At 42.9% G+C, this 18,885-nt stretch overlaps 1 protein-coding gene across 1 annotated transcript in view; it reads left to right on the top strand.

Moving 5' to 3' along the window:
* Positions 1–10,207: 10,207 nt before the first annotated feature.
* The window catches only part of ADGRF5 (adhesion G protein-coupled receptor F5), a 54,212-nt gene continuing 45,534 nt past the window's right edge, over positions 10,208–18,885 (top strand). The window contains exon 1 of the mRNA XM_060785283.2: positions 10,208–10,381. The gene's annotated coding sequence lies outside the window, so the exon portion shown is untranslated. The remainder of the gene's footprint in view (positions 10,382–18,885) is intronic.

Genomic DNA, 18,885 nt, shown 5'->3' with positions numbered 1-18,885 from the left:
TTAGATCTGCCTCTTCCCTCCTGACGTTTAGAAAGCAGGTAAAAACATAGCTTTGGGATACTGCTTCGCAGAATGATGACTGAGTCAATAACTACTGACCTTTCTGGCAGATGGCGATGAATTTGTGATTCTTTTGGACGAACTGATTTTTGCTGTAATTTGTATGAATTGTATGAAGTGTATTTTAATGTATTTTATATTGATGACCTATAATGTTTTTTCTTATTGAACTGAATTTTATGTTGTTAGCCGGCCTGAGTCCCTCCCCGGAGGTGAGAAGACGGGGTATAAAAACTCTAAATAAATAAATAAATAAATAATGTAAGGGAATGTACTGGGGGAAGGAAGGGCAGGGAGAAATCTTTGTGGCAAAGGGCCACTCTGCCATTCAACTCATCATCCATGGGACTGCCCAGAAGTACAAGAGGAATTGAGAGACTATCCTCAGTACTGGAAATTCCTAGGATGCGGAGAGAAGCAACGCTCCCTTCCCTGGATTTAAAAAGTCAAAGCTAGTCACCTACGGATGTGAGAGCTGGACCATAGCGAAGGCTGAGCGAAGAAAGATAGATGCTTTTGAACTGTGGTGTTGGAGGAAAGTTCTGAGAGAGCCTTGGACAGTGAGAAGATCCAACCAGCCATACTCCAGGAAATAATGCCCGACTGCTCATTGGAGGGAAGAATAGTAGAGGCAAAGATGAAGTACTTTGGCCACATCATGAGAAGAAAGGAAAGCTTAGAGAAGACAATTATGCTGGGGAAATGGAAGGAAAGAGGAAGAGGGTCTGACCAAGGGCAAGATGGATGGATGGGATCCTTGAAGTGACTGGCTTGACCTTGAAGGAGCTGGGGGTGGTGACGGCCGACAGGGAGCTCTGGCGTGGGCTGGTCCATGAGGTCACAAAGAGTCGGAAACGACTGAACAAATGAACAACAAAGTCCCAGAAATTCACAGGACTGGAAAAAGAGGTTGGCCATAGAAATATTTTTAAATTCTCCATGAGGCCACTCCTATCAAATCCAGATACATCAGACTAGTGAGTGAAACCATTAATTCCAAAAACGTAGCAATAGGCATAAGTATATTTTAGCTGGATCCAAGCTATACTCTATGATTCTTATTTAATAGGGCAGTTCTTGTTCTCAGCCCTGCTTCTTTCTCCCTGTTGCCAACAATTTTCTCAGTTTCCCCTATTCATGACAATTATGCTCCAGTCCACTGCCTTTGGCACAGAGCGAGTAGTGTCTTTCCCCCTTTTCCTTCCTTGGCAACAACATATACTGGATTACTATACTTGTAAAAAGTAAACACCTTATGTCGACTTTTTCTTTCTTTCTTTCTTCAGCCATCAAAAGAGATGGTCTAACAAGTGAAACTGTCTCCCAACGGAAGACATAAGCTCTCTGTGTTGTTGTTTCTCTTTTACGTGTCAGACACAGCACGCTATTTTGTCCTGTGGAAACATGGTTGCTGGGTGTAGCAGCATTAATATTTTGCCAAGGAAACGACTGACCTGGGCTGCTGTTATGTAAATGGCAAGCTGCCTACACCTGCATGACCTCTGTGGCAACTTCCTGCAGTGCTTGCCAAGCCTGGCTGCCTTGATGTCTTTTCAGCAACTTTTTGGACAATACCAGGAAAGGGCCTTTTAAAAGGTTAACAAGCTGAAATGAGCTAGAAGCATCCTGCCATTAAACTTTCTAGGACTGACATTCTTAGCCAAGCACCCAGCCATCTCTGCCTCAAGACCTTCGTGTTCACCATTCAGCTGATGGTTCCAAATTGTTCTCCAATAATTCAAATAATTTCAGTGGAGGGAGTTGCTTTCCCAAGTGTGAGGACAAGGGAGTCTCAGTGAGCGTCCAGTTACCTACCGGTGGTTACGTGTAGACACCACCCACCTGGGGTGGTCACATCATCCGTTTCTCATACATAAAATTTCAAGGGTCAAACCTGAACCCATTAATGGGCTCTTGTAAAGTCAAAGAGACCAATCTGATTGTTTCTCTAACAGCAATTCCGAAGTTGAAGTGAATGGATTTGCATTGTAAACAAGACCTTTGGTGGTCCTAAAACAGTCTATAAGAGGCCACAATTTTGGCAAAGTGCCCCATGTCCACTTGAAGGATACTGGGGGCAAAACAACTTTGAATTTTTGGTGGTTTTTTGTTTTTTTATAGGAGATACTGCTCTCCATAGTCTTCTGGGAGCTCAATGTGGCTCCTGAACTGCGGAGAGTTCTTAATTCCTGGTTTAGGAGAACACCTGAATGTTGCTATGTTTAAGCATCCTTTCCCCATTTACCCCTTGCAGTTTCAAAGCCTGGCTGTTTCCTGCCTGGGCGAATTCTTTGTTGGGAGGTGTTAGTTGGCCCTGATTGTTTCATATTTAGAATTCCTCTTTTCAACAGAAAGGAGGAAACCATGAAAATAAACAAAATCTGGCTACCAGTATTAAAAAAAACTCCAAAAGCAGGACAGTAAATAAAGAATGACACTCAGAAAACAGAGGTATTCCAGACATGAAACAAGACTTGCCATAGATGTGGGCGAAACATCAGGAGAGAATGCTTCTGGAACATGGCCATACATGATAGTAGCTGCCCATGCAACTGTGGCTTTGGGGTGGAAAGATCATAGAAAGTGGGAGGTTAAAATGGTATGATTATTTAGCAGAATATATGCTTTAGGATTATATCTATGAAAGAAGAGCCAAATACACAACATGGGTTCAGAAATGGGAAAGACTGATAGAAAAAGTTGGAAGGAAAAGAAAGATATAAAGTGCTGAACCATTCTCTTTTTACGATTGTTCAATTAAACTAATATCTGAAATAAGATAAATACTGTTCCCTGAGGGAGGGGGTGGGGGGAAGAGGTGAGGGGTATAAAATCGTTAGACATAAGGGCGAGGTAAAGTTGGGTTGGATAAGATCTCTAGGAAAACAATATATGATACGTATTTATAATGTAAGTCAATATTTAATAATGGGGATTGATTGTGACACTACTCTACCTGTGTCGATAATAATAAAAACAATTTTAAAACACTCAGAAAACAGAGGTATTCCAGACATGAAACAATCAAGGCTTGCCATAGATGTGGGCGAAACATCAGGAGAGAATGCTTCTGGAATATGGTCATACAGCCCAGAAAACTCACAGCAACACAGTGATTCTGGCCATGAAAGCCTTCGACAACAAATCTATGGCTACTTTGATAGCAAGAGGACTGATGATGCTGGTGCTTTGCTTGCAACCTTGCTCCAAATGACACAATGGGCTCACATGCATTATTCCCCCCAATCCCTGCCTTTTGGATAAGGACAAGGAATTGCATTCTGAGTTCTGGTGCCATTTGGGAGTAGGGAGATGAAAACCTGGGGTTTAATGTCACACAATGAAACCAACAAGTCCCTTCTCATGGTATTGCTCACCTTGCAGACCTAAGAGAAGCCTATCAATCTCCTAAAACCTTGTCTGAAGTGGTATTACAGTCAATTATGGTTACATGGCTTTTACAGTCAATTACTGTTATCTTAACCCATTCCATCCCATCTTTGGGGATGGCCAGCCATCCCACACCCTTACCCGCCTTTCACCCACTTTCTACCATCTTAAAGCTGTTTGGAGTCAGGTAATACCTGCCTCTTGAAGATGGTTGTAAGACTCAGATTCCATGCACTGCGGAAAGGAAGCCAAAAAGAGTCCTACCATAAGTACTCTTATGTCATGTGATGGCTTCTGTGGGACTCCCGTTTGGCCCTGTTTCTGCAGCGTATGGAAACAGAGCCCTATATCTGTCTGATGAGGTCATTACCATACTTTTTTTGTTGTCGTGTCAGAAGTGACTTGAGAAACTGCAAGTCGCTTCTGGTGTGAGAGAATTGGCCGTCTGCAAGGACGTTGTCCATGGGACGCCTGGATGATTTGATGTTTTTATCATCCTTCTGGGAAGCTTCTCTCATGTCCCCGCATGAGGAGCTGGAGCTGATAGAGGGAGCTCATCCGCCTCTCCCTGAATTCGAACCTGTGACCTTCAGTCCTGCCGGCACAGGGGTTTAACCCACTGCATCACCGGGGGCTCCATTATCATACATAATCCTGCATGACGTAGTGATTTGAGCATTGCACTATAACTCTGGAGACAAGGATTCTGATCCCTATTCAGCATGGAAGCCCACTAGGAGCCCACCAGTCAAACCCTTGTGCTGGCAGGACTGAAGACCAACAGGTCGAAGGTTCGAATCTGGGGAGAGCGCAGATGAGCTCCCTCTGATAGCTCCGACTCCCCATGCAGGGACATGAGAGAAGCCTCCCACAAGGATGGTAAAACATCAAAACATCCAGGTGTCCCTGGGCAACGTCATTGCAGGCAGCTAATTCTCTCACACCAGAAGCGACTTGCAGTTTCTCAAGTCGCTCCTGACATGAAAATAATAATATGGAAACCCACTGTGTGACATTGGGCAAGTCACACTCTCTCAGCCTCTGAGTCAGGCAAGGGCAAGTCACCTTTGAACAAATTTTGTGAGGAAAATTCCATGATAGGTTCTTGTTAGTCACCATAAGCTGAAAATGTCTTGAAGGCATATAACAACACAACAAGAAACAGCAGTGGTTCTCAACTTGTGGGTCCCCAGATGTTTTGGCCTTCAACTCCCAGAAATCCTAACAGCTGATAAACTGGCTGGGATTTCTGGGAGTTGTAGGCCAAAATACCTGGTGATCCACAGGTTGAGAACCACTGTGCTCAGAGATCCATAGTCTTATGAATACAGTTGAAATACACATGGCATCTCTACTGTACAGGAAAGACCCAAAGGGTACACACTGGGTCTTGTCTTACATTTCCACAACATATGAAGGGACCTCAAGATGTAGATGGCAACCCTTTTCAGAAGGTTCCACAGACTATGATTGAGATAATCCATCTTCTTGTAGGGCAAGCTTAATTTCGAATATGAGAATTTAAGTAATGTAGAAACACTAGTTGACAATTGTGCAGGAAAGATAAAAAGGTTTTGGTGAAAGGGAAAAAAAACTGAGCAAACTCTTCCACAAAAATCCAAAATGTATTAGTGGGCTCCAACTATATGAATCCCAAAACAGGAATTTGAATGGTTCTGACTTTGAATTTGAATTTAACATTTCGTTGAAACAGAAACTTGAATTTGGACTTGTCTGGATTTAAGAAAGAATTGGAATTTCAGTTTGAAGTTTGATTTATTGAAGGGTGTGGATTTAAACTCGATGTTAACTTCATATATTTTGATGTTTCAACATATCAATATTGAGTTAATTTTGGATGAAGAGAAACATGTTTTATACACATTTTCTTTGCCTTTTTGCATATTTTGATTGTAAACATTGTGTACTTATTTTCATTTGTGATTACTTCAATAGTATGACCCCTTTAAACTGTTAAAGCCTTATCAGTACAAAGCTGGCTCTTTACTCCTTGTTGTTGCTATTTTTATTAAGTTGCTGTATTCTCTCTATTTCACAGACTCTCCCATTATCTGATTACTTTGGAAAAGCTTTTGTTTCTTAAAGGTTATTGTAAACACTGTGTCTGACATGCAGTCTACTTGATAGCCTTTTGTGTCGTTCTTACATGGTCATTTACTAGAGCAATGAATAACAGCACAATAATAACAGGCACCACAATAATCCAGAATGCTTTGTGTGTGTCACAGAGGGATCCCAATTCTTCATTATTTATTGAAGGAACTTCCACAGAACAGGAAATAAAAATATTTTTTAAAATTATGATCAAGCCCCATCTCTATCTGTATTTGAGGAAGGAATTATGTATCAAGGTTGGTCTTTAGCAGTTATTTATATGCCTCGCAGTGGTCTCAGGAAGTTAGTGAAGGTACTGTGAGTCCCATCATCTGTGGTCCATCCTCCTCCTAACTGCACCAGGATGGAGAGTGGGTCATGGGGGCTCTGTGTGCCAAGTTTGGTCTTGATTGGTCATTAGATGAGTGTTGCAGAAGTCTTGGGAAGTGAGTGGAGGTACTTGAAGTCCCATCATCCATAGTCTGTTCTCCCCCAAACCTCACCAGAATATTGAGTTGGCCATGGGGGCGCTCTGTGCCAAGTTTGGTTTTTATTGGTATTTGGATGAGTGTCGCTGTGGTTTCAGGAAGGGAGTGAAGGTACTGCAAGTCCCATCATCTATTGTCTGTCCTCCTTCAAACAGCACTGGGATGTAGGGTCGATCAAGGGGGCTCTGTGTGCCAAGTTTGGTCTTGATCAGTCATTAGATGAGGGTTGCAGCAGTCTTGGGAAGGGAGTGGAGGTACTTGAAGTCCCATCATCCATGGTCTGTCCTCCTCAAAAGTGCACCAGAATGTAGAGTGGGTCATGGGGGCTCTGTTTGCCAAGTTTGGTCTTGATCAGTCATTGGATGAGGGTCGCAGTGGTCTCAGAAAGTGAGTTAAGGTACTGCAAATCTCATCATCCATTATCTGCCCCCCCCCAACCGCATCAGAATGTTGAGTTGGCCATGGGGGCTCTCTGTGCCAAGTTTGGCCTTTATTGGTATTTGGATGCGTGTCACTGTGGTTTCAGGAAGTGAGTAAAGGTACTGCAACTCCCATCATCCATCATCCATCCTCCTCCAAACAGGGATGGGGGCTCTGTGTACCAAGTTTGGTCTTGATTGGTCATTAGATGAGGGTTGCAGTGCCAGGTCCCCAAGCTAGGGAATGCCTTCTTTGATGTGGAGGGGAGTATCTGAAGGACCCCCCAGATTGACTGGAGGGGCTTCCAACTTCCTCGTCTGGTAGAGGTATAGGGAATTACCCATCTCATATAACTCCTGGGTAGTTTCCATCCAGCCTACCAGCTTCCTGCTGGCTTCACCTCTGCTTTGTGTTCAGATATAAGGTCTTTCCCCTCCCCATGCTGTGACAAGGTGCTAAGGAAACTTCTGTTGGCATCATTTAATTTCCCTGCTAATTGGAGGGGCTGGGAAAAATCCACATGTTATTGTCCAACTGGTAATCCTTTATAACATGTCTATTGACTCCACCTTTCCAAGTGTGTGTGAAGGAGAGGGGGATGAACAGGAATCAAGCCCCTAGCCAAAGTTCAAATGCCACCTAAAAAAAATTCAAGTTAAAAAAAATCCTGTTTTACTCATTTATTTTAATTGGCTAACCAAATCCCTATGCTAAGTTTATGAGAAGCAAAAATTAAGAGTTCCTCCAGAACTGCAAGCATTGTCTCAACCAAATTTTCATATTTTTTTTCACACTATCATTACCTATCTTTCCACCTGCTTACATTGCAATAATAGCAATTGCTGACATAGTGGAAGTGGCCAAGTTTTGATGTCACAGATGTTTAATCAACATTTTCTAAATTAAGACGACATAGGCCATTGAAACTGATATCAGAATTGGAGTCACCAGATTAAACTCCGTAAGAAAAAATTAAAGTTTAAATACAATTTATGATGTTACCATGTTTATGATGTTTGTGCTTGTTTTCAAAGTTTATACTTTAATTTCTCCCAAATTATCAACTATTTTTTGAATAACTGGTATCAGAAGAAAGGTATTTTTATATTGTTTCTAAAAATGTAATAATATGTGTGGGTCATAGATCTCAATTTTTCGATATTCCAATTTAAAGCGGGAATATATGTATAACAGATCTTCAATATTTATTTAATGCTAAGACCATGGGTCTTCTGAAAGCGATATTTAAAAATGCTGTATCTCTGATTCTATTCAACATTTTTTTGTGAAAGTTGAAAACAATTACAGATTTTATTATGTAGTTTCATTTGTTTTTTACCCCATGTGATTATCTTGAATAGTTTTTGAAATATTAGTTTAAAAACCTAAAAGCAGTGACATCACTGCTCTCTTCCTCTTCCCCCTTTCAGAGCTCTCTTACGTTTGCCTTCTTGCTCCTCCTACTGGGGTATAAAAGGAAGGCATGAAAGCAACTGTAGATCACTCCAAACATAGCTGTCTTACCATGCAATTGTTTGCTAGCTTGAGTTGCTGTTCTGTAAAGTCCTGTTACCATATATTCAGGCATATAAGACAACTGGGCGTATAAGACGACCCCCAACTTTTTCAGTTAAAATATAGAGTTTGGGATATACTCGCCGTATAAGACTACCCCTCTTCCAACATACACCAAATTAAATTTTTTAAAAGCATCAGATTTGATTTCAATATGGTAATTTTTCTATTACTCTACCTTCTCCCCTGCCTCTCAGATCTCGCACATGCGCACCTGCACCACTTCACTGCAGTCTTCAGGAGCGAGATCTGAGAGGCAGAGGAGGAGGAACAGTAATAGGATACAAGGGCGGGCCAGACAGGTTAAAGAGTTGTGTTTCTCTGGGCCCAGAGCCACTTCATCTCTTTTTTCCATACCCCGGGCACCCCACGTGCCTGCAGCTTGCTCCTTCCTGGTGAGGCACCACTTACACCTTCCCGGTGAGGAGCCCCTTCACCTCACCATCGGAAACGCATTAAGTCCATGATTCCTGATGAATGGATTTTCTTCTACCATACTTGTACAGCGTCGCCCTTAATGCTTTCATACAGTCGCTGCATACAGCAGGGATGCCACTAGCGGGTACTAGAGAGAGGATAGTCCATTTTATGGGAGGGGAGAGTTGAAGGAGGAAAACCATATCACCCGTTGTAAACAAATGTTTGTATAATGTTAGATGATTAATAATCAACGTCACAAAAATATTACTTGTTTTGGTACTGTACCATTATCTGGGCGGAGGGCACTAGGGGGTGCTAGAGAGAGAAGGATAGTCCATTTTATGGGAGGGGGGAGTTGAAGGAGGAAAACTGTATCACCCGTTGTAAACAAATGTTTGTATAATGTTAGATGATTAGTAATCAATGTCAAAAAATATTAGTTGTTTTGGTACTGTACCATTATCCGGGCGGAGGCCACTAGGGGGTGCTAGAGAGAGAAGGATAGTCCATTTTATAGGAGGGGGGAGTTGAAGGAGGAAAACCATATCGCCCATTGTAAACAAATGTTTGTATAATGTTAGATTATTAGTAATCAATGTCAAAAAATATTAGTTGTTTTGGTACTGTATCATTATCCGGGCGGAGGCCACTAGGGGGCGCTAGAGAGAGAAGGATAGTCCATTTTATAGGAGGGGGGAGTTGAGGAGGAAAACCATATCACCTGTTGTAAACAAATGTTTGTATAATGTTGTTAGATGATTAGTAATCAACGTCACAAAAATATTAGTTGTTTTGGTACTGTATCATTATCGAGGCAGAGGCCACTAGGGGGTGCTAGAGAGAGAAGGCTAGTCCATTTTATGGGAGGGGGGAGTTGAAGGAGGAAAACCATATCACCCGTTTTCATAGGTAATTCCTCCTCCCCCTTCCTATATCATAAACAAGGGTTGTTTCCATGATGGTGACATGCAGGCATGTAGCTGGGGGGGGAGGGGGGGGGGGCTTGAGGGACTTCAGCCCCCCCCCCGAAATTCTCATGGTGGTTCATGAAAAGGCCTTATTGGTGCATTATTTAAACTGTTATGTTTATTCATATCATGATCTGATCACCATACTCAATATATCCCATATGCATGGGGGTATTGGGGTAATGATACAAAAGGTTTGCTAGGGTAGACCCTCTTTCACTCAGACTCAGCCCCCCCAAAACTCAGCCCCCCCGAACCCCCCCTGAAAAAGTTCAACCCCCTCCCCCCCGAAACGAAATCCTGGCTACGGGCCTGGCAACATGGGTAGGGGGAATAACAGGAAAACAGGGGAAAGGGTTTACTCATTTCACCCTCCCAACCCCCCGTAAAATGGAGTATCCTTCTCTGTCTAGCCACCCCCTTTGGCCTCCATCCGGATAATGGAACAGTGCCTTTGTTTTCAAGTAAATTTAACATATTTCTTGATAGTCTGAAATAAAAGCTGGTAGATACTCTATGTACAATAATAAACAAGATAAAACGAAAACATTTACTTAAGTGTTTCCCCAATTCCAATATTGGTGAGAAATAAACATTGCACATACTTATTCCATTACTAATGCCTGTAGAACTTGTTAGTCCACTCTCTGATAACTGAAATGAAAATGTTGGTTAGATTGCCGGGAAGATGGTATTTTGGTATAAATGGTACCAGGAAATAACTCCTTTAAAAAATCTCGGTGTGCTTTATCTGGATAATAAAGCTCATCATGTTTTATGAATTAGAAGTCAAGCCTTTGATTTAGTCTCAGCAGAAACGCCCCACTTCAGTTGCACTTGGTGTAACTTCCTCTCACTCAGCCACAAAACAAGCAGTGTTGCAGCACACCAGAGAAGTGATGCCCAAGCTTTCTGGGAAAGCTGCACCCAGGGAGAACTGATCAGGTAAGGAAGCATGAGAGCTCGCATTTGCATATGTGGAAGGATATTATACAGACCTAAAGTAATTCTGTTAGGACTGATGTTTGGGAAAATGCAAAAAATCAGGGTAGTACTTGAGTGTTGTATTTTCAACGATGAACATGGCACGAGCACATTCTTCTAACAGGGTTTTTTGCTGCAAGACGTTGAAATTGCAGTTTTATAAACATTTCTCCATGGAGTACATTCCACAGGAATTTGATATAATTAATGCTATGTTTAAAAAGAGGAGATGGATTGCAAAAGCAATGCAATAGTTTTGTGTCTTTTCCTAACAGAGTAAAATTAACTTTGATGGTGCTATGTAAGAGTAGGACTTGTTTGAGTTTTCTAGGTTTGTTTTAGCTTCTAGGTTTTTTTAAAAAAAAAAACATAGCATGCTCCAGGATATTTGCTATTTGTAGATTTTGGATGCTCTTTTTAATACATTTTTTTAAAAAAAATGGAAAAACACACACTAAGCAGTGTTTCTCATCCTTCCCAATGCTGCGACCCCTTAATACAGTTCCTCATGTTGTGGTGACCCCCAACCATAACATTATACTGTAATTTTGCTACTGTTATGAATCGTAATGTAAATATCTGATATGAAGGATGTATTTTCATTCATTGGACCAAATTTGGCACAAATACTCAGTACATCCAAATTTGGTGCGGTTGGGAGGAGATTTTGATTTTGTCATTTGGGAGTCGTAGTTGCTGGAATTTATAGTTCACCTTAAATCAAAAAAGCATTCTGAGCTCTACCAACAATGGAATTGAACCAAACTTGGCACACAGAACTCCCAAGACCAGGGGCGGCTCAACCCATTACGCAAAGTAAGCATTTGCAGTATAGTTGATTTTGCCCAGGGGCGCTCTTGAGGCGCTCTTGGGGGAAAATAGACCTTGACATATGCGAGTTGTAGTTACTGGGATGTATAGTTCACCTACAATCAAAGAGCATTCTGATCTCCACCAATGCTGGAATTGAACCAAATATGGCACACAGAACTCCCACGACGAACAGAAAATATATATCAGTGATTGGTTGGGGGGGGGGGGTGCCCAAATACTGTTTGCTTACCGTTGAAAATTATCTAGGGCCACCTCTGCCCATGACCAACAGAAAATACTGATTTGGTGGACATTGACCTTGAGTTTTGGAGTTGTAATTCACCTACATCCAGAGAGCTCTGTGGATTCAAGCAATGATGGATCTGGACCAAACAGGGCATGAATACTCATTATGCCCAAATGTGAAGACTGGTAGAGTTTGGGGGAAAATTGACCTTGACATTTGGGAGTTGTAGTTGCTGGAATTTATAGTCTACCGACAATAAAAGAACATTCAACCAACGATAGAATTGGGCTCAACTTCCCACACAGAACCCCAACAACCAACAGAAAATGCTGTGTTTTGTGATGGTCTTTGGCGACCCCTCTGACACCCCCTTGAGGGCTCCCGACCCCCAGGTTGAGAAATACTGCACTAATGAAATGTTTTCACATACTTCAGACTTTATATCATCAAAAGTAATATTTATTCACTCTTAATGATTGTCGAAGTAATTGTGGGTAACTTAAGCCTCACTAATCATGGGTTTCGGCTTTATGAAAAGCCCTCTGCAAATCTAAGTAAAGGTACTGGTCCATTATTCGGGTGGAGGCCTTTAGGGGGTGCTAGATGATGATGATGCTTTATTTATAACCCGCTCTCTCTCCTCAAAGGGATTCAGGGCAGTTTCCAAAAAAAATGGCAAACATTCAATAGGGAGGGGAGGATAGTCCATTTCATGGGAGAGGGAATTGAAGGAGAAAAACCATTTCCCTCATTTTTGCTGATTATTCCCCCTTCCCTCTCCCCATTTCATTAAAAAAGGGTTGTTTCCACAATCGAGACATGGCTGGGGGGGGGGGGGGGGGGAATAACAGGAAAACAGGATGAAATGGTTTTACTCCTTCAACCCACCCTCCACCCCCATAAACTGGACAATCCTTCTCTTTCTAGCGCCCCCTGGTGGCCTTCACCCAGATAATGGAACAGTACTGAAGAATAGGTTGCTGTGAGTTTTCTGGGCTGTATGGCCATGTTCCAGAAGCATTCTCTCCTGACATTTCACAACGGGGACATTTCATGACAGGGACATGGCTGGGGGGCGGGATAACAGGAAAACAGGAGGGAATGGTTTTACTCCTTCAACCTATCCTCCACCCCCATAAATTGGACAATTCTTCTCTCTCTAGCACTCCCTGGTGGCCTTCACCCAGATAATGGAACAGTACCGAAGAATAGGTTGCTGTGTTTTCTAGGCTGTATGGCCATGTTCCAGAAGCATCATCTCCTGACATTTCACAATGGGGACATTTCATGATGGAGACATGGCTGGGGGGCAGGATAATAGGAAAACAGGAGGAAATTGTTTTACTTCTTTGACCTACCCTCCACCCCCATAAATTGGACAACCCTTCTTCTCTCTAGAACTCCCTGGTGGCCTTCACCCTTCGGAACAGTACCGAAAAATAGGTTGCTGTGTTTTTTGGGCTGTATGGCCATGTTCCAGGAGCATTCTCTCCTGACATTTCACAACGGGGACATTTCATGACGGGGACATGGTTTTACTCCTTCAACCCACCTTCCACCCCCATAAATTGGACAATCCTTCTCTCTAGTGCCCCCTAGTGGCCTTCACCCAGATAATGGAACAGTACCGAAGAATAGGTTGCTGTGAGTTTTCTGGGCTGTATGGCCATGTTCCAGAAGCATTCTTTCCTGACATTTCACAACGGGGACATTTCATGACAGGGAAATGGCTGGGCATGGGGAATAATAGGAAAACAGGAGGAAATGGTTTTACTCCTTCAACCCACCCTCCACCCCCATAAATTGGACAATCCTTCTCTCTCTACTGCCCCCTAGTGGCCTCTACCCAGATAATGGAACAGTATCATAGTGAATGTCTACCAGATTACTTTTGTTCACCTTTGTTGTTGTCATGTGTCAATTCTGACTTATAGCAACCCGAAGCGGAACCTATCATGGGGTTTTCTTGGCAGGATGTATGCAGAGGGGGTTTGCTTTTGCCTTCCTCTGAGGCTTAGAGATTGTGACTTGCCCAAGGCTGTCTATGACTTAGTATCTGAACTCTTATCTCTAAAGTTGTGATTCAGTGTGCTTTTAAAAATGGCATGGTCCAAGACACCTGTAAAATTTAGATGTTCTTTAATATTTTATTTAAAAAACCTTGGGTGGGTGGTGTGGGGGGACGACACAGCAATATAATGTTTCAGGTTTCTTGTCATCAGAAATATTATTTATTCTTCTTGATTGTCAGAGCAATCATGGGTAATGTAATCTACCTGATTTCAAAGGGTTCACACTATGTGTGACTAAAGTCTTTTATTGTAAGCATCTTTCAGCAGACAGACTAATCTAAGTGCAGTTACTGGGGTCGAAGTAATAACACTTGTGCACCAGTTGTGCCTGTACCTTGAGAAACCAGACTTGGCCACAGTGGTCCACACTCTTGTTACATCCTAAATAGACTACTGCAATGTGCTTTCTGTGGGGTTGCCTTTGAAGACTGTTCAGAAGCTTCAAGTGGACCAGCAGGCGGCAGCCAGATTTCTCACCAGAGTAGCATACAGGGAGCACACAACCTCCTTTTTATGCCAGCTTCATTGGCTACCTGTCGGCCACACCACACAATTCAAAGTGCTTGTTTCGGCCTAAACTGTTCTAGCCCAGCTTATCTGTCTGAACACATCTCCCTCTATGGACCATCTCGGAGGTTATAATCATCTGGGGAGGCCCTGCTTTCGGTTCCACATCCTCTGCAAGCGCAGTTGGTGGAGACGAGAGTCAGGGCCTTCTCAGTGGTGACCCCTCAGCTGTGGAATCCCCTCCCCTGTGAAATTAGATCAGCCCCCTCCCTCCTGATCTTCAGAAAGAAAGTAAAAACATGGTGCTGGGACCAAGCTTTTGGCCAACAGTGCAGTGAAATAAGTGATGATGGAAAATGTGCAATAATGACTGTAATGGCTTTTGACTATGGCTTTGGAGCCTCCGGTGGCGCAGTGGGTTAAACCTTTGTGCCGGCAGGTCTGAAGACTGACAAGTCGCAGGTTTGAATCCAGGGAGAGTGTAGATGAGCTCCCTCTATCAGCTCCAGCTCCTCGTGCAGAAACATGAGAGAAGCCGAGAAGCCTCCCACAAGGATCGTAACACATAAAAACATCCGGGCGTCCCCTTGGCAATGTCCTTGCAGACAGCCAATTCTCTCACACCAGAAGCGACTTGCAGTTTCTCAAGTCATTCCTGACACGACAAAAAAATACTGTGACTTTTGATTGCATGGTTTTAATAATGGGTTTTAATGTTTATATTGCTTTTTAATTTTATGGTTTAATGTATATGTTTATTTTATCATATGTCTGTTGATATGGCATCAAATTGCTGCCAATCGTAAGGCCGCTCTGAGTCCCCTTCAGGGTGAGAAGGGTGGGATAGAAATGCAGTAAATAAAATAATTATTGGGTTGTTGTAGGTTTTTCGGGCTATATGGCCATGTTCAAGAGGCATTTCTCCTGACGTTTCGCCTGCATCTATGGCAAGCATCCTCACTACCTCTGATGCAGGCAAAACGTCAGGAGAGAATGCCTCTAGAACATGGCCATATAGCCCGAAAAAACCTACAACAACCCAGTGATTCCAGCCATGAAAGCCTTCGACAAAATAATAATAATAATAATAATTATAGAGAGATTATGTAGGTTTGGTCTTGAGTTGAATTTGTATGTAAGTCAGACCAGGTACTTTTAAAAGCGTAAATCCAGCCAAATATACATATATTTGGCTGGATTTATTTATCTTGGATAGCAGAGGGATGGGTTAACACCCCTGTGCTGTTTGTTTTGCTGTCTGTGCCCCTATTCGGAAGATTTCACCTCACTTTCTGGTATTGTAACAATTTGATTTAGAATAATTCGTCTTGTTGTGGAAACGAGGAGTGGTGATAAAGCTTCAGTGCATAGATACATCTTTTCCCTATGATTACTCTTCCAAGGGGAATTCCTGTTGTCTCACCCCAGTTCTTAACTATGAGTTGTATGTAAATCAGATGTTTGTAACTCAGGGTCTGCCTGTGTTTGGTTTTCATAGTTAACATTCCCGAGCACAGGAAGGCGGCCAGGTCAAGCTACAGGAACTGCGGCTTATCAGGAAAATACCTGTTTCCTCTTGGGAAACATTGGCAGAGAGCCTTTCATCTGGGAGGCAGCCGGGCTTGAAAAACAGAATTCAGTCACTGAAGCTTCCAGCATCCTTTTCCCAGAGCATTAGGGCAGCAGCCTTTTTGTCCAAAGCTGCACAAGGAGTCTAAACCTCTGGACCTCTGCTTCCCAATCTACATCTCAGGATGGATGTGCACTGCTATTACTTCTTATTTACTAAATTATCTTGTATAGGGTATATCATCCAGAAATCTGAGTAATGTCTACTAGATTACCTTTGTTCACATGTTTGTTGTTGTCGTGTGCCTTAAATTCATTTCAGCAACCCAAAAGTGAACCTACCATGGGGTTTTGCCTTTGCCTTCCTCTGAGGTTGAGAGAGTGTGACTTGACCAAGGTCATCCAGTGGGTTTCTATGGCTGAATGGTGATTTAAAACTCATGTCTTTAGAACAGTGCCCCAAAAAGTCTCAAATCTAGCATAACACGACAATACCAAGAAAGGGCAGTTTCACTATATTTGTGTCCTCACTATGTCATTTTAGGCTCAGAAGAAGTGGTTTAACAAACAGGAAGTGACCCTTAGGCCCCATCTATGCTGTCATATAATCGAGGCCTCATATACACTGCCATGTAAAATCCAGATTATCTGCTTTGAACTGGATTACATGGCAATGTAGACTCATCCAAAAAAACCAGAAGAAGATCTACAAGCCACTCTAAACACTTTTGCAGAAGTATACAACAACAACAACAACAACAACAACAACAATTTTTATTGATTAACCAGTTGGCCTTATCAAAAACAGACAGTGCAGACACAACAAATAACATACAACATACATCTAGTCCTCTTAAAATAAAATACAAATATACAGGTAGATATATATACAAAAAGCCTGGCCTCTCACTGAATGTTAAGAAAACCAAAGTGCTCTTTCAGCAAGCACCAGCCAACCCCTCTGCAATGCCAGAAATACAGCTAAAATGTTGACAAGTTCTGCTACCTTGGCAACCACCCCTCCATGAAAGTCAACACTGACACTGAAATGCAACACTGCCTGAGCTCTGCGAGTGCAGCATTTTTCCAATTGAAGCAGACAGTGTTTGAGGATTGGGACATTCGTAGGGCTACCAAGATGCTTATTTATAAAGCTACTAGCTGTACGCACCACGCGTTGTTGTGGCAAACCTTCCCTCCCTCTTTCCCCTCCTTCTTTTTCTCTCTCCTTCCTTCCCTCCCTCTTTCCTTCATTCCCTCTTTTTCTTTCTCTTCTTCTTTCTTCCTTCTCTACCTGTTTCTTTTCTCGCTTCCTTTGATGTTTGGTTTCATCCTTCCTTGTCTCTTTCCTTCCTTCCTTCCTTCCTTCCTTCCTTCCTTCCTTCTTTCGTTCCTTCTCTCTTTCCTTCCTTCTTTCACTTTTTATTTCCTTCTCTCTTTCCTTCCTTCTCTACCTTTCTTTCTTTCCTTCTCTCCTTCTTTCCCTTCTTCTCTCTTTCCTTCCTTCTCTATCTTCCTTTCTTTCCTTCCCAACTTCTTTCCCTCTTTCTCTCCCTCCTGTTTCGTGTCGTTTCAGTTGCCCTCAGCAGCCCCCTGCAGCTCCCATGCCCTCCCCGAGCGTGAGTGCTTACATCGGTCTGGTGGGCTTTCTCAGGCTGGGCTCGTGTAGAGGGAGGCAGGCAGACGGCAGTGCGCATGTGGAGGGAGATTTGGGCACAGGGGAAGCTGGGAAATGGAGTCCTTCCTCATTGTATTCCTCCCGCGGCAGTGTGCATGCGGAGGGAGATTTGGGCGCGGGGGAAGCTGGGAAATGGAGTCCTTCCTCATTGTTTTCCTCCCAAGGCCTCTGCGCATGTTCCGTGTTTTTCGGGTATTGTGCGTTTGTGTTGTTGCGTATTGGTGTTTTGAGGGTTGTTGTTCATACCTTGGGGAAAGAGGTATTCGCAGGGCAAATGTGGTGAGATTTCGTCCGGTGGTTTAGCTATTTTTGACCACCAAATTATGACCTTAAGGTTCTTATATATATAGATTGTCCTCCCAATCCTGTTATATGCCTGCGAAATGTGGACCATCTACAGATGTCACACTCAACTTCTGGAATTATTCCATCAGCGTTGCCTCCAACAAATCCTAAAAATCTCTTGGGAAGAGAGGCAGACTAAGGTCAGTGTGCTGGAAGAAGCAAAGACCACCAGCACTGAAGTGATGATCCTTCACCATCAACTTCACTGGACTGGCCACGTGTCCAAATGCCCGATCTGCCTCCAAAACCAGTTACTATACTCCAAACTCAAGAATGGAAAATGGAATGAGATTTAAAGATAGGCTTAAAGCCAATCTTAAAAACTGTGGCATAGACACCAAGAACTGGGAAGCCCTGGCCCTCAAGGGTTCTAATTGGTGATCAGCTGTGACCAACAGTGTTGTGGAATTCGAACAGGTGTGAATGGAGGGTGAAAGGGAGAAATATGTCAAGAGGGTGCGTCAATCCAACTCTTGTTGGGACCACCTTCCACCTCAAAACCAATGTCCTTACAGCAGAAGAACATGTGGATCACGAATAGGTCTCTACAGTCACCTACGGCCCCACCAACAACACCCTACACTTGGAAGGCAATCATACATGGCCCACAAGGGATCAGCTAAGTAAGTAAAGCATAGCCTGTCAATTTCTGGATGTGTTGGACTACAAATCCCATCATCTACAGTCGGCAATTGAATTGGAGAGTTTGGAGTCCCAGGCATTTCAAAACTGGCTGGAAAATGCCAGCATATTTATTGTTCTTCCTTCATTCCTGGGTATGTAAGGGCAGGGGAATGGCAGTTCCATCTCCCAGCCATTGATCATCTATAGCAACCTTGAGGTCAACCAGCTTCCCTTGTGCAGCTAGCTCAGAAGAACAATGGTCACCACCTGAACATGGGTGAAGGCTGCACCTTCTCCTTTTGTATACTCCTGCAGCCAAGCAGTAGCTAGGGCCTGGTCCGAGAAGCATCTGGGTGCTCTTGTCACTTTTCATAGATGCAATCCATCTACTTCCATAATACTTCCAAAAGTAGTGATGTTGTCATGAATAAGGATTTTTACCAGCTTCTTAACACATCACCAGGATTCTGGCTGTAAGTTTAAAATGCAACAGTGTGAGTGATTTATACAAGAAAAGAAAATATGAAATAATACATTTGCCTCAAAAACGATGATTCAAAATACAAGGGCCGTAATGAGATACACGCCACAGGAAAATCATAGTGGGGTA

The sequence above is a fragment of the Anolis sagrei genome, chromosome 1 (genome assembly GCF_037176765.1).
Source record: "Anolis sagrei isolate rAnoSag1 chromosome 1, rAnoSag1.mat, whole genome shotgun sequence".
NCBI classification, from domain to species: Eukaryota; Metazoa; Chordata; class Lepidosauria; order Squamata; family Dactyloidae; genus Anolis; species Anolis sagrei.
The sequence above is the reverse complement of the archived record's forward strand: the minus strand, read 5'-3'. Positions and strand labels throughout refer to the sequence as shown.